Here is an 11953-nt window from a genome sequence, read left to right as displayed (position 1 = left end):
TTCGAGGTGGATGCTTCATTTTGGCATCCGCCTCGAAGTCATTCTTGACACGCTTCCTGGGTTGTTGTCCTCCTCCTCGTCATCATCCTTTTCGCTGCCGGATGGGACCACTTCGACAGGAGCGTTTATAGGACTAGGAACTTCACCTCGAGCACAGAGGTACATGTAGAGCATAGTCGGGATCCCGGGTACGCAGTCGAAGTTCCTCCACTCCCATTGGAAGGGATCACTCTCCATGGCCCTCACTTTCTTTTCTACACGAGCGATGCGGGCCTCGAGCGGTTGCCTTTTGAGGCCTAAATGCTGTCTCTCATTGCACAAGCGGCGTGAGGAAAGAGAACGCCGGCTGGTTTGAAACCATCGCCGGACAAGAACAATGGGCTGCCGGGATCGAGAGGACAAACTGTGGCGACTCCATCGTTTTCCATTCTTGTAATGTTTACCAAGTAAATTTCTGAAATCATACTAGGAAATTTTGGTGGCAGATTGGACTCTTATTTATAGAGGGTTAGGTTTTATCTTGAAACCAAAAACTTAGTAATTATGGCGTGTTTGAATGGTTTAAACCATTTTTGGAAATCGAAAAAAGACAATTGTTGCCTCTTAGACGTGAAGCTTTTTCTTGTTTCTCGAGGAATGGAAAGGGAAAGGCAACCGACGCATTAAACACGAAAGGTCCATTAAATACAAAGTAAAATAATCGAGGCCTAAGCCCAATAGTTAAGCCGAATTGATTAAACACGAGATGGGAAATTCACGTTTTAAACGAGCTCAATTCTCGCGTTCTAAGAGTAACGTCTGATCAGCCTAAAAATCTTGAAACTTAGCCATATGGTCAAAACATATTTAAAGACGGACTTTGCAAATCCGCGTTCTACCTTAGCAAAACCCCCTTAGGATTATAATTTTAAAAGGTTTAAAAGCCTGCTCAAGCAAACACTCTATTTGGAATAAAAAGCCTCCTTAGGCAACGACATACTTATCTAAATTTAATTTCAAGTTTTTAAAATGTTTGGGACAATCCCCAGTTAAGGTAGACGCATCCACTAAGAATCTGTAGCCATCTCGGGTTCAACAACAGCTGCCTCGGTTTCGGTTGGTTCAGCGGCAGGGAGTTGCTCAGAAGGGGTTCCCGACTCAAGCCTAGCGTCCTTTTCATCATCCGGGATGACCACATTCTCGTTGTTCACGGCCGGTGGAGCTTCTAGCAAAATAGGGGCTGACTCAGGAATCTCTACCGGTGTGGCAGGCACCTCGGGTGCGGTAGTATCAACCGGCTCACTAGAGCCTGAAGCGAACAGTTCAAGTCAATAAAAATCATTTATAGCAGACTGTGAACAATAAAATTTCAGGTAAAAAAGTTTTCCATCCCAATCTAAACCCGATTCACTCAAAGGGGGTGATTCATTGAAAAACTCCTCGAAGTGTTGAGGATTCAAGGATGAAGTAGGAAGGACAGCAAGGCGACCTCTTTTTCAGCTAAAACGGCTTCCAGTTCGGACCTTTCTTGTTCCTCAGAGAAGTCATCTTCGGTGTTTGGTCCAGCAAAAGCAAGTTGCTTTTGTGCTCCTTGATATCTGATTCTAGCTTTGATCTGGTCTTCTCAGTTTGAATAAAAAGAATAGCCCCATGAATAAGTTCCATCCCGCAAACTTTCACCTCTTTTCTGGCTTTTAACGCCGACTTAGCCAGTTCAGCATCTCGAAGCTTGGTGATTGCTTTGTACTTGCCCTTAAGTTCGGTAAATTGATTATTCGAGTCATAAGCAGCTTTGGATTCAGAGAGTCTGTCTCGGGTAACCGAGAGTTTGTCCTGGAGTTTGTCGTGTCTTTGATACTGATCTTGCAACTCGCCGTTTGATTTTCTGAGCTCGGAATAGAGATGGTCAACGCGGTCCTCCAGCTTTTGCTTAGAATCAGAGAGGGAGCGAAGGTCAGCTTCGAGGGAAGAAAATTTGCCCTTCCAAGGAGGAGGGGGACCCATCGATCGGGGTGGAGGAGATGATCGAGGGGAGCTATTAGTTCGAGCCTTTGATTTGTCCCTCCGAGTAGAAGAGCTACCACGCGCTGGTCTATCTCTCTTTTTGCAAATTAAGTCTGCAATTGGTTCGCTGCTCAATCAATCTCGGGAAGAAGGTCGAGGAGAGTCACGGCGAGGGGATCGATCTCTTTGAGGTGAGCGACCACTATGGCCCTCACGGCGAGGACTAGATCTGAAAGCGCCGGTAGACCTGGCCCCTTCGATACTGCCATCATCAACTAGCAGAGTCCTGCTATATTCCTTTTCGTAAATAGAAGACATAAGGAATGATTTGTTTGCCTCGCAACCCTCGACCATCAGTTTGGCTAGCGTCTTGCGCCGGGAAGCAATAGCCCGGGCTGATTTTCCTTGAGGTAGGGGAGGAGGCGGCAGAAGATGATGAAGTTGCTCAAGAGGACTCATTTTAAGCTTTCGATTGGCTTCTATGAACCGGTTAGGGGTAAACGAGTTCCATAGAGTTTCGCCTTCGAGAACCACTTTGAAGAACTCGATGAATTCTCAGTCGGAAGAGTCGGGGTGATGAAAGGTTCAAAAAAAAAAAAACGACGCTGCGGGTTAGTAAAGGAACGGGTAATCAAACATAAGATAAGTATGTTTATGTCCTAATCTCTACCAAGTTTTGTGGACCATTTCGATGGAAGCACTTTGGAAAGGCTCCCAATCGAAGCAGGAGTTTTCTTTACTAAGAACCAAGGATGGTACCAGTTCTCATCTTTGTTCGGAAGATGAGAAATGAGGTTTCTATTGGCATTCGGGTATGCCGAGAAGTAGCCAGTTTTCTTTGACGAACTTCTTACGCTAAGAAGCTCGTTCGGTTTGGGAACTCTGAATATGTACCAGGTCTCTACCGCGACAGTTATGATCCCTAAAATGGTTCGGAGAAGGTTGGGGTTAACTGGGGTAGAGCAATTTCGAGGGCGTCTAGGTACCAAACTAGGGCTTTGGGAAGAGGAAATGTCAGTCTGCAACCCTTCAAATAGATCTCGTAGACACAAAAATAATCGGAGCGGTGGTCCTCCGGAGATTCCGTGGGCTCAGGCATCTTCGATTCCACCATAATTTCAGGCGGAATCCAGCAATGTTCCTTTAATTGTTCGAGTGATTGAAGAGTACAAGTGGACTAATCATGTTGTTTGCTTCATAGATGATTTGGTAGATTGCCAACTTGCTAAGTTATTGTAGGATTCTTCATCTTTGTTTGTTCTTAATGCTAGTTTTAGATTGACCACCTAGAACTTGATCTCAGATAATAGGTATACCCACCATAGGGATCTATTACAAGAACTACTATTTGATGAGTCTGGTTTGAAGGCGTGTATTAAGAATTGGCCTATCTACCAAGGTGAACTTATCGAACTTGTTTAACGTGCTTGATCTACTATCATCTATTTCCTGAGAATACCCTAAGCCTAACGCTTTTATTATCTTATTTTACAACTCTCAATATGCTATTGCTTGATTTTATTTCTTTATTTTATAATCTATTTGTTTAGCTTAATTCGATAACATTAGTCTATTGTGTGGTCAAAAAGCATTGTGAAATTCGACCCTAAAATCCTACAATCAATCTCTTATTTGAGAGAGTGGTCTTAGGATTAATTTGACTCACATCAATTGCCTCTACTAAGAAGAACAACATTACGATGAGCAAGATATGGCGAGCTATCTCTCAGATCAAGCTATGTGTTTGTGTTCGAGGATCCAAGACAGTAGAGGATCGACATATGGAGCCCCCTTTAGATGTCGCCAGACCTAGTCGTACTTCAGACGTTTCTCCATGTGGGTCCCTAGTCGCTCGCCTCAGCAGGAGTAGGAGGCAGCCAATAGAGCAAAGCTTAAGCGAGAGCCCTCCACATGATCGTTGAGTACCAGTTTGGGAACTCTGAATATGTACCCGGTCTCCGTCGCGACGGTTATGATCCCTAAAATGGTTCGGAGAAAGTTGGGTTTAACTGGGGTAGAGCAATTTTGAGGGCGGCTAGGTACCAAACTAGGGCTTCGGGAAGAGGAAAGGTCTATCCGCAACCCTTGAAATAGATCTCGTAGACATAAAAATAACCGGAACGGTGGTCCTCCGGAGATTCCATAGGCTTAGACATCTTCGATCCCGCCATAATTTCAGGCGGAATCCACCAATGTTCCTTTAATCGTTCGAGCGATTGAAGAGTACAAGTGGACTGATAGTGTGCGTCGGGGATATCGTTAGGACGAGTGCATATGTCATTGCAAGAGCCGCCCTCGTCAAAGGATGGGGATTCAGGTCTCTCAGCATCAAAATTCATCGGAGAAGAAAAGTTGAGATGAGAGAAACGGGGAGTAACTTTGTTCTTAGAAAGAAATGATGTGTGAAAAATAAGAAAGAAGTAAATTGAATTTACCTTACGCAAACTGGTGATGATGACGGAATCGCCTCGGTAGTCGTGGAGGAAGTGGAAGGGTTTCCCGCATTAATAGTAAATAACTAAAGATGTGGTCATAATTGTAACAGATGTCACGCGCGTAATTATGGGCAATTCTGAAATCAAAGGAGTAGCGTGATTTTGGCGGGAAAATCAGAAAAATTACATGCCACAATCTTTGTCCATTAAAGGCATCAAAATCTTCCGAATTAGAATAACATTTCGAAAGACTTGGGGACTAATTGTAGGTGTTGTATCCCGCACCGAAAGTCCGATACCAACCAAAGATTGCCATATGGATAGGAAAGAGGCCCACAAAAGTGTGGCCCACATGCTCCTTTAGTCAAGGAGAAGAACGCGGCCGAAGTGGTCATACCGCGAGGTGAAAGTAAAATCGAGATCAGAAGTAGCTGGTTTAAAAGGCCGCTGGGATGAAAAGGTGAAGCCCATGAAGCTCAATGTTAATTCAAATTTGAACGTTTGAACAATAAATTCAAAGACTGAAACAGATACATTTAAGAGATAATAATTATGTGTAAATGAGAATTAATTATGATCCTTAGGTATAAGTAATAGGGCCAAGGGCCATGAAAGGGACACATATTTTTGTGCAAACTTACTATACACATTTTCTTACCAAATTCATAGCTTTTTCCATTGTTGATAATTCTTAATACTTATTTTTGTCCTCAAGAATAATCTTTCTCACTAAATAAATAAATACTTGAGTGTGTGAATCCGACATCCACACCCACCATGTATTCTATGTACATTCTTTCATTTCTTTTCGTTTTTACTTGCAATTTCATTGGAAAAAAAAACAAGGGGATTGGATCGATCGATCGAAAAATGGATTGAACAGTCCATGCATTTTATTAGTTTTATTTTGATTTACAGAGAGCGACAGACCGATCGATTCACTAGTGGACCGATCGGTCCACTACCCGGTATTTTGGAAAGAGAAAGAAGGACCGATCAATCCCCCTACAGATTGATCGATCTGCTCCTCAGATCGATCGATCTGAACATCAACATCGTGATTGAAAACAATCATGTATACTGGGATCGATCAATCCGACTCCGAGATCGATCAATCTGAGTAAGTGATTTATTCTCTTGAACGGGAAATTGCCAATTAACCGAACTCACCAGATTGAACCGGAGTCGCCAGTTAAAAACGGAATCGATAAAAAACACTCGATTTTCACAAACTTGGTGTCTGTTCCACTCGGTTTTCGGTCCTTTTATTAAATATAGTGTTGGTTTTCTTGATCTACAAAGATATGTGTTCGAAATCCCTTTTTTTTATTCCATTTTTACAAGGTGAAAAATGTCTAATTCTTGAAATTCCTTGATGTTTATGAGTTGTTTGATGCTAGATTCTTGTCTAGGATAGTTTGGGGAACCTATTTGTGCCTTAAATTGCTGGATTAAGGTCAAATTTGAAGATTGAATTTCTCACCATTGTTGCAAAATGATAATAGGTTTTTAAGATGAATTAAACCTAAAGCACTATCATGTCGTTGTAGTGCTGAAGGTTGTCAATCCAAATGAGTGTGATGCTAACAATCAAGATGTGATCAGAAGTCACTAAGTCAAGCCAAGCAACAACAGGTTTTGGTGTGTTCTAGCAGTCTTAAGTGAACATGCAGAAAACAGAAAATCAAACAGAAACAGTAAAACACTCGACCAACACAACTCTTTGCAGAGCACTGGGTGAGGTCGAGTGACAGGTCGAGTAACAGACAGAAAATAAAACACAGATACTCGACTGCACAGTCTGTTGCCAGATAACTGGGTGGTCGAGTACGAGGTCGAGTAACAAGAAAGAATTGCATAAATTAAGCGACAGATAACAGGATGCAGTAAACAATAGTAGAGTAAACAAAGAATTCAATCAGATAAAGAATTCCCAAGGATGGGGTGATTGAGTAGTTTCGTTTCCTCAGTTTACATGTGATTGACATGCTCAATAAATTAACCCTAGACAACAAGTTCATTAATCAAATCTAAGTGCCACCGCAACAGAGACTCTCAAGTTAACCTAGTCCCAGACTCAATCACCATTGACGAGAGCTAACCTAACAGGCATTACGAATCAACAAGTTAAAGCCAAAACGCTCCCTGCAACCAATACCTTGGTACAGGGTCACGAATCTCTGGAATTAGTAGTTCAGATATTTTATCGAACACCTTTTGGGCGCAGAAATGTCTGGGCTCAAATTCCAGTTGATCAGAAAGCAATAGGCATTAAGAACAACTAATCCAGAGGGATCTATCAACCAATACTCAATCACCTAACATACTGAGAATTCTACACTACTCTAACCCATCCTCAGAAACCTATTCACTACTCAGACATCATAACAGAAAGCATAAACGTTGAACAAGTTGAAAACATGATAACAACAGTGTAACAGCAGGATGATAACAGAATGAACAACAGTAAACGAAATCAAGAACAAAAGCTGAATACTGAATACTGAATAGATACAGAGAAATCCGGATTACAAAAAGGTCTAGAACACAAGGTCTGCGGAATAAAACTAGATAAAACTTGTCTGCGAAAATGTGAAGTACATGCTGCTTATAGCCAAATATTCCGAAACCCTAATACTTAAAACGACGCAGTATTGGGACGGATTAAGAACTGTACTCGACCCATGTGGTCGAGTGAGTGGTCGAGTGAATAGCTGGAGTCTTCTTTTCTTCCTTGTGCTCGAGTGTCTGGTTGAGTGCGGAATGAAGAAGGCTCTGAAGCTTGTCATCGAGTATGCAGTCGAGTGGTGGTGATGGTGATACTCGACTTCCAGGTAGAGTGAAGAGGTCGAGTAGTGTTCTGGCAATGAAGGTAAAGACACTCGGCCTCGGGGTCGAGTGATGTGATTGTGTGATTGTCAGGTGATGGGATGAAGATACTCGACCTCAGGGTCGAGTGATGTGGTGAAGTAGTGATGTCCTCTACTCGACCAGGGGGTCGAGTGATCTGTTAAGATCTTGAAGCTTCTACTCGACCTCGGGGTCGAATGGTTTGACATGATCAGGCCCGCTTCTTCCAGATAGCTCGTCAACAGCTCCAAATCACCTGAAATCAACGCAAATATGCAACATGCATGCAAATCTATCCTAAACATGTAAAGTGATGACAAATGATGAGAAATGATGCTAAAGTGATGAAAAATGGATGCTCAAAACATGCAAAATACACACTTATCAACTCCCCCAAACTTAGTCTTTGCTTGCCCTCAAGCAAACAATCAAGAACAAGCTGGAGGTGAGGTTTGAAAGCGGGGACTCAGAGCCAAAGCACCAGATAAACCATACGAAATCAATGTCCAAGTTGAAAGTTCTAAGCTGCAAGATCGAATTCTACTTAAAAACGTTAGCCATGCCTCATTATCAATCAATCCGACTCATATGCTCGACCTACACATGTTATTAAATCTACCAATCCCTTTAACATTCATTAGTTGTGGAACGTGAATCAAGCAATGCATCATCAATGAACTCATTTGGCTAAGGTAAAAGGTCAAGAGACAAAGATGGTCCCTTACAGAATAGGTTTCAGTAACAGGGGATCTCTCAAAAAATGATTAAGCTTTAGTAGAATGCTAAAGGTAAGTCCCAAGCTATGCATACAGAGATAAGATCCCATCTACCCAGAGTACATCAAATGAAGCTCTAATGGCAATCCCATCTCCAATCCCAATATAAGAACTTAACTCTACCATTTGCATTCATGAATCTTTTAAGCCCTTTTTCTAATCATTCTTTTCTTTTCTCTTAACTCTAGAAGAAGCTTTCTCAACACTTTGACACATCTAGCGGATTTGGATTTCTTTAACAACTAAGGTTCCTGTTTTTAACATTTTAAAACCAAGGGCTTTCGCCCATCTTCAATAGCTAACAAGAATTCTTTCTTTTCTTTTCAAATCCCAAAACCTTTACTAGACTTTTTCTGCTTCTTTAGCTTACTTCATTTAGAGTCTTTTACTTTTTCTTATCAATGAATCAACCCCCTTTTTTTTTCTTTTAAACACATCTCAACCCAAAGTATAAGCGCCCACCTAGTCCTATCTAGTCCAAAAAATGCGAACTAGAACTACATGAGACACTATCTCTGTCGTTACGAACCTAACACTTTCTACCAAGCTTAATCGGAATAAGACCTCACAAACACTCACAAGTGATATAGGGCTCGAAAGAAAGTCTAGGTTTGGGTTTGAGTTAACTGCTCTAATAAGGAGAGTCTGCTACTTGGATTAACAAGAGTGATCAAAATGAATAAGAAAATCCAAGTATTTTAGGGTATCCATGAGTTCAAATTTGATGCAGACATGATAATTAAAGATCAGATTCAGGTTCAAATTAATAGGGAATGGTATCAGATCATGACAGTGTGGTCGAATAGAGCAATCTAGGCATGGTTCAGTTTTATTTCAAATTCATTGACTACGCAACAGACAACTAGCAACGAGGGCACTGAGTTTATCCGGTGAATCAAAATGCTTACAAGGCTATCTCATCATCATCCCCTATGCATATGCAACAATCCTAAATGAAACACTCTAGACTCGATCCTAAATGTAATGCAACTACATGAACACTCTTTTTTTGTGAAATCATTTTCTGAAATTTTTCAATTTTTTTTGGTTTTTCTATGCCTTAGATGAATGCAGACTCAAAAATATACACAATGCAACACACACTTCCTAAGCCCTCCCCCAAACTTAAATCACACAGTCCACTGTGTGGATAAACTGGAAGAGAGTACTCAGGACAAATCCAATCACATAAACAAAAAATGAAGAAACAAATCACAAAAGATGATATAATACAATGGTGAAGTGAGGCGCTTACCTCAGTCGAAGAATGAACGTAATTGCTCGTCAATGGCTGCCTGTGATTGCTCCCAGGCCATAGACGAACCACCTTGTTCTGTATCTGCTCCAACAGGTGGGTACTCGACCTCATCAGCTCTATGGCGGCCATCACCGCTCTGAGGATACCCGACCTCTCTCCTTCTCCTGCGGCCAGCACCGCGGTCGAGTGATCTCCTTGAGTGAAGGAGGCGTGATCTGCTGCTAGATCTAGTGAGTGTAGCCTTCCTTCTTCTCTTGTGCTCCCAGGACTCGAATGACGAATGCCTAGCCTGGACATGTGAGACTCTCTACTCGCTAAGCTCAGGCTGTGCGAAGGTCATCAAATCTCCTCGATGGCATCTCCAGAGGAGGCTGTCCCTGTGGAATAGCAGTGGTGGAGGAGGAACAACTCAGCTTATCTGTCAGAAGCTTGATAGCCTTGAAACACTTGGCGAGCAGCTTGTCCTGCTTCTTGCACCACTTCTGCAATTTACTGTTATTCTTATGAGCTTCAATCAAGCTCTTGCTCTGCCTCGCTGGAGGTACATGTTCACCAAAGTGATACATGCTAGTGTCGAACTCCACTGCTCTATCTTCATCCAACCCATCCGAAGCAGCTTCTTCTAGAAGATCATCCTCATCCAATGGCGGAGCGTTCTCATAGTAGAGGCGTCCAACCTCAGGCCGAAAATCAATATTATCTCCCTTTATTATCCGTGTAACCTCAGGCCAAAAATCAATATGCTAGCTCTCCTGTCTGTAGAGTGCTCAAACCTGAACCTGTGGAAGTCGTCAACCATTGCAAACTCCAGGAATTCGTAGTGACGTAGGTGCTCGATATCCATTGCTCGCGGCTCGAGTCCAGCAGAAATGATTGGGACTCCACAAGCTATCAGAATCGGTGTCACAACACCACCTATGCACAGAGCGCCTCGTGCTCTCTTGTGGTTATTGTTGACAGCCCAGCTCTTGTATCCACATAGATGGAAAGTACAGAGAGAGGTGTGTCATTGACTTCACATTGGAGAGACATACCATTCTTAGTTTGGCGAAGAGTTCCCTTGAGGGCCATTGCAATCATCTCCATATCAGAGTTAGTAACAGTCCCTGTAATCTCTCGGGAGTAGAGTACATTGGCTATAGAACGCTGGAAGTACCTGATGACAGGGCTGCGTATCTAATTGCTCTTTGACCTGGAAGAATTCAGCGGTACAGAGCTGCCAATGGTGATCCACAAGTCTTTCAACTCTTCTCTGTCATACTTGGGCTTAGATCCCGTTCCACTGGGGAAGCCAAACAATCCTTCCAAGCGCTTGATTGATAACCTATACGCATGACCATACACAGAGAATCGCAAGAATCCCAATCCTTCACAATCTAACTCATCAGAGGTCATACCTTGGTAGAGCTCTACTTGCAGCGTGGAGAGGAATTGTACTGTCTCATCTTCATACGCTGCATACGGATAAGCCATCAGAGTGTCCAGATGACAACTCTGGTACAGGTGTTGAACATCTTCCAACAATCCGAGTTGTGCAAGTGAGGTCGAGCAAGGATACCTCGTGCTACATAACTCATTCAGCTTGAAAAGCCTACCATATTCCTCAGCAGGCAATACATCGAGCTTGTGCAGAAGTTTGGTAGATCTGCGAGTCTGTTCAGGCATGTACTCGTCTCCCAGATCTTCGTCTATAAGCTCATACCTCTCTGTCATCGCTCTCTTCCATCGGGCTATCTCAGCTTTCCTTCTGAAGCTTTCATATTCTCTATGTTCTCTCTCTGGCCTTGAAGATGACGACTCTGTCTCATCCATGTTGTAGTCAGGATCAACAGAAGAGCTGCCACTGTAATTGCTCATGATTCTCCTGTAGAAATTTAGAACTCAAAGCTCAAATGTCAATAGGTTAGTCTCTAAGGATAGCAATGAAACCAAAATTGTTATCAATAGGCAATGAAATAGATTGAATTGATCGAGTACAATTCTGTACTCGAGTAACTTGAGCTGTTCCTGGAGGTCGAGTGAATTGTGGATGTTGAGTTCAGCCGGTGAAGTCTTGAGGTCGAGTAATCTCTATTATAGTGCTTCAGGTCGAGTTAAAACTCGAGGTCGAGTGAAATCTTGAACCCTGAGAATTCGACGGTGAACGAGGAGGATACTCGATTGCGGCGGCGCTGGAAAAGTCGAGTGATTCACGGCGGTCGAGTGAGTTGTTGAAATCGGCTGAGGCGGCGTTTGATGTGGATGAATTGGTCGAGTATCACAACGGAGTCGAGTGTAGAGGTCCGGTCGAGTGAAGGAGGAAATGAACTGGTGACGGCGGTTCCTAGGTCGAGTGGTCCTCGGAGGTCGAGTGAATTGTTGAACTGTGTGGACGCGGCGGAGGTCGAGTACGACTAGGGCTTATGAGGTCGAGTTGATTGTTTAGGTCGAGTGGTGGAGAACAGGAGAGAATAAGGTCGAGTGAAAGGAATGGCTGAGATTGAGTTTGAGATTCTCTCTCCATCTTATCCTCAGCGTGTGGTCCACACTCTGTTGACTGGAAAACTGCAGGAAATCTACTTAAAATTTGATAAACTCCCTGTAAGACTCTGTAGCTTCTGTTGGTCGAGTAAAATGATGATTTAAAAGTTTTTGGGTTTTAAACATCACAC

The 11953-nt window shown here is 42.8% G+C and overlaps 3 pseudogenes across 3 annotated transcripts; all 3 read right to left on the bottom strand.

The window, feature by feature from the left end:
* Positions 1 to 38: 38 nt before the first annotated feature.
* On the bottom strand, positions 39 to 4322 carry AT4G06608 (annotated as a pseudogene). The gene has a single exon.
* A 2234-nt stretch (positions 4323 to 6556) lies between these two features.
* AT4G06607 lies at positions 6557 to 7936 on the bottom strand (annotated as a pseudogene; the record flags this gene model as incomplete). Its single annotated transcript has 1 exon — positions 6557 to 7936.
* A 1370-nt stretch (positions 7937 to 9306) lies between these two features.
* On the bottom strand, positions 9307 to 11166 carry AT4G06606 (annotated as a pseudogene; the record flags this gene model as incomplete). Its single annotated transcript has 1 exon — positions 9307 to 11166.
* Positions 11167 to 11953: the final 787 nt, after the last annotated feature.

Source organism: Arabidopsis thaliana, chromosome 4 (assembly GCF_000001735.4).
Source record: "Arabidopsis thaliana chromosome 4, partial sequence".
In the NCBI taxonomy this organism is placed as follows: Eukaryota; Viridiplantae; Streptophyta; class Magnoliopsida; order Brassicales; family Brassicaceae; genus Arabidopsis; species Arabidopsis thaliana.
Note: the sequence above shows the minus strand (reverse complement) of the source record. Positions and strands in the feature narration are given on the sequence as shown.